The sequence below is a fragment of the Vicia villosa genome, linkage group LG6 (assembly GCF_029867415.1).
Source record: "Vicia villosa cultivar HV-30 ecotype Madison, WI linkage group LG6, Vvil1.0, whole genome shotgun sequence".
NCBI lineage: Eukaryota > Viridiplantae > Streptophyta > Magnoliopsida > Fabales > Fabaceae > Vicia > Vicia villosa.
The window spans coordinates 65301165-65305842 of NC_081185.1; the positions used below are offsets into that span (position 1 = coordinate 65301165).

The 4678-nt window shown below is 36.3% G+C and overlaps 1 long non-coding RNA gene across 1 annotated transcript; it reads right to left on the minus strand.

The window, feature by feature from the left end:
• Positions 1 to 238: 238 nt before the first annotated feature.
• Positions 239 to 1113, minus strand: LOC131611592 (uncharacterized). The gene is made up of 3 exons (XR_009287035.1): positions 646 to 1113; positions 453 to 545; positions 239 to 364 (listed from the first exon to the last, which is right to left on the minus strand). It is a non-coding gene; the product is annotated as an uncharacterized LOC131611592 (long non-coding RNA).
• Positions 1114 to 4678: the final 3565 nt, after the last annotated feature.

The window sequence follows — 4678 nt, forward strand, 5'->3', positions numbered from 1 at the left end:
TAAAAGTTGTGATACTTGGAAATCAAACTCCTGACTTTCGCATATCTTAATAAGACACTGCCACCACACCACTACACATCTTAATAAGACATTGACCCCACTTATTAAAATTTCTGGATCCGTCCCTGTATGTGATAGAGTAAATTTCTGGATCTTTTAAGAAACCTGGAACAAAGTGCAAAATTTTATAAATATTCTAACATCTCCTTCAAATCATATGAGCAACCAGCAACATCACCTGAGCAACCATCATCGGGGAAAACAAATTCACAGCTCTACTTAAAAGATCTTCACCACTTCTTCTAAACTTGGGATGCTCCTTCTGTTGAAGCACAAATACGATATCTCTAGTAACTGTACTCGGCTGCAAAAGACATTAAGACTTAAAACCAGTATCTAGATTAGATAATCCATTCAAAATTAATAACAATATGATGATCCTCTTCACCTACCACTTCATCAGCTTCACCCGGGAATGTAATATTCTGCCCATTCTTCATTCCCATTCTTCTGCCCATTTTGTCTCTATCGAAATCAATTTTTAGCTGTAAAAAAAGTAGATTTTATATCTATCGAATCTAGCTAACAAATCAAGGCACGAGTGAATCTCATAAAACTCAATTCCAATTCATACAATCAGCTTACCATCTCTTCTTCTTTCTGACGTTGTAATTGATCTCTTTTGCAATGACGCAACCGAAAAAACCATCCGACTAAAAGTCAAGTCTAATGCATTGTCACTGCTCTTGGGAATCGAAATTGGGGTCAGTGTCGGTTCAACTGCACTATCTGAACATTTCGACAAACCTGAAGGACTCATCCTTGACAAACAATTCTTTAGATGTATGAACATCAATGTTAAGGTTGCCCTTATGCTATACTGCATATTGCTCAATAAAAACAGCCAATCATTACTCATACGCACTAAAAAATATACACCTCTAGCTAGAAGAGAAACGCTATAGAGATCTTACTGAAGCAGTCTTTTACCAGGATTTGAAATATTGTTCTACCAAATGCTGGAAGGAAAGGATAAAACAAAAGGCAACTTACAATGTCTGGAGACGTGGAAGATTAGAAAATTAGGATGGAATTGATCCATTTAGATTGTTGTTTGATAAAATACTGCACATAACCCCAGGGGTCAAAAAATTAAAAGTAGATTAATCTTAAGCAATAAACACATATGTGGAGAATATTGACTTAATATCCAAATATAATTAAATGCAAAAACAACATATAAAGAATAATTATATTTGAATGACAAAGAATCTTACATAATTGTAATATTTTGAGCAAGCTTATTAGGAGGAATTGATTCATTCAACTGATTGGAGCTAAGGTCACTGAAAATTTGACAGTAATTAGTGGTCGATAAGTGCAATTAGAGTTCACATTACACTTTATTTCAAAAATATACATAATTTTTCCACCTTGTCACAAACAATCACTTCTCTTAATGTATAACTTACATATAAAGAAGGTTCGCTATCAAGCTTAAATCAGGAATTGGTCCTTGCAAGTTGCAATTCCTAAGGCTCCTGATAGTACTAAGAGAAAAACAACATTGACTCCAAAACTTTCTCATAATCATAGAGACATTAGTATCTCAAATTGATATTTCACAAATAATCATAGATACATTAGTATCTCAAATTGATATTTCACAAAATTTAAGATAAAGGGACTATAATAGAACTTCAATCCAAAACTTTCTCACAATCACAAAGACATTAGTATCAATAAAACTTTCTAGTAACAGTCAATGTTGTTTTATAAGATATCCTCTGATGTATTGGGAGAGCTTCATTGCAGCCACACTAATGATACATTGACTCTCAACCTACACAAGAATTACAACACCAACTTTGGCAAAATACTGCACCTGCTCTGCCTCAATTTCAGAACTCACCTTTTATTACAATTGATCATGCCAACCCTTGAAATTCCTGCAAGCATGAAATCAAGAAATGTCAACCTACTAATGTTGAAGCATATTAATATTTTAAACTTAAGGAACAGTGATAATCTATCACATTCAAAAAAGACAGAGTTAAAAAACAAAAGGCACTTCCAAGTAAAAAACAAAGCAAAGTTAGGTCCATAAATGGCTATTGAAAACACTTACCATTTTTCTCATCATTTGCAAATCATCAAACAACAACTACAACAACCACAAATTATAAGAAAGCACCATAAACAACTGCGCTCTTGTAAATCTGGACCTATTCTCTCCAAGAAAGAAGTACGAATGAAGAATAAAAAAAAGAAATAGTAAAATGGAAACTTGTGGTTGTGAATACAAGATTACACTCAAAGATGTTTTTGATTCATGGCAAACTCAAATAAGCATTCAAACAACAAGGCGGAAGCAGAAAACTCAAAGAAAAGCAAGCATTAATCACTCATGATAGTACAGGATGATCTATTATGCTTATAGGTTGACTCAACACAAGCAAAACAAGAAGAATGCAGAAAAGCAGCAGTTAGGTCGACCTACTGTCAACCTAGGTCGACCTAAAATGAAGAAAAATCCATATACCTCTGCTAGGTCGACCTACACAACAACTAGGTCGACCTAATCTGAGAAAATGTCCCCAGAATGCATTTGAAGAAGATTCTGGTCGACCTACTCCTTAAACAGGTCGACCTAACTGGGAGCAAAATTCTGCAAGCTCTGCTAGGTCGACCTAAGCACTACAAGAGGTCGACCTAACTGATCAAGAATGCCAAAAATTCTGTTTCTCTCATCTCCAACTGTTAAGCTATCTTATATATTGTCAAAGGTTCAATTATTCAATACAACACCTGTGGTGGTCGTTTTCTTTACCTCCCCGTTTCACTTGGGAGGACGGCACGCTAAACCCTTCACGCGAAATTTGGAAGGAGAATGCGCCCGTGGTGGGATGAATTTTGTTTCAGTTCTTCCTACGATATCACACGAACTTTCTTATTTGTCCTACGAGTAGGAAAGGGGAAAAAAGATCTCAACTAAACCCTAGGAGTTTGCTAAGTGTGGGGATTTCACCTAGACTAGAAATTCTGGAGTCCGGGGGGTCGGTTATACATAGGGAAGTGTTTAAACACCCTACATATCTGTAGTACTCTACAGGAACCTTCTCTGTGTCATTGTGATTGTGTTTGCTACTATTGATTGGGAAAGTTTCTCCTTTGTGTTAGGAGAGGGAATTGAATTGATTTTAAAAGACAGACAGACAGACAAACTGACTATTTTTTGGTATTTTATTAGCTCGCTGAGATTCCTTGTGAACCTCATGCCTACATATCCCTAGTGGAAGTCAGAGCTTAATGTAGTTCGGGGAACTAACTAGGGAAATTAATGTTTTTGGTGCCTTGCTTGAAGCTCAAGGTTGAAGCTTGGAATTAAATCTCTGTTTACAGTAAAGAGACATGAAATTATCTCTACAGAGAGGTATTTGTACTATTCTACCACAAACATTTAAAGGAGTGACAGAATAACTGAATTCATTTCATTCAAGAGGGGGACCTTACTTGTGTATGTGCAAGTATACCAGTCAAATGCCTCTTAAATGAAAGAAAGTTGCTCATCCAAATTAGGGAAAGTTACCACATGTCTGGGTTTTACTGCCAGCTCATGCCTTTCAAAATCCTAAATGGGAGACTTGATTAAAATTGAAATTGAAATGTAATGTTTGTTTGAATGTGGTAGAGTAGTAAAAATATCTCTCTATAGAGATAAGCTATATCTATCTACTGTATAAAAGATTTGACTTTAGCTGGCTTGTATGAGGCCCAAGCTTGAGGCTTTTTGATTGATTAATTAATTATTGACTCTGGGAGATGACTCCACTGGGGATTAATTACATGATATTTTTGTGTTCTGTACAAAGCCCAGAATTGAGGCTGACTCTACTTAGGGAGACTCTATTTATGTGCCTTGTACAAAGCCCAAGGTTGTGGCTGACTGCTGAGGATAATTAAATGAATGACTCTATTTTATGTGCCTTGTACAAAGCCCAAGGTTGTGGCTGACTCTAGCTAGGGAAAACATTATTTTCTGCCTTGTACAAAGCCCAAGGTTGTGGCAGACTCTTAAATAAACTGAGTATGGATGACTCTATGGGGAAAAGATCCTAGGTGTTAGGAATCTTTGACACATGAAAATATGGTTTATCTGCCTTGTACAAAGCCCAAGGTTGTGGCTACTGAATGATGAAGAACTCACTGGGGAGACTCTATTATCTGCCTTGTACAATGCCCAAGGTTGAGGCTGACTCTTGACAGGGGAGTTTTATTGTTTGGGTGCCTTGTATGAAGCCCAAGGTTGAGGCTAACTGTTTTTGTTGGTTTTGACTCTACTGAGGAGATTTTATTTATTAAAAGACTGTTTTTCTTTGGAAGCTAACCCTTTCCAGGGATTTTGACTCAGCTGGTGAATTTTTCTGTTAAAAGACTGACTTTATCATGTTTTTGGAGGCTGACCCTTTCCAGGGGTTTTGACTCTTTTGGGGAAATTATCTCCTAAGAGAAATGAATCTTTTTTATTGACATTTATTAATTGACTTTGGAGGCTAACCCTTTCCAGGGGTTTATATTAAAAATGAAAGAAAGTGTGGAAGCTAACCCTTTCCAGGGATTTTGTTGAAATGAAAGAATGTGTGGAAGCTAACCCTTTCCAGGGATTTTGTTGAAATGA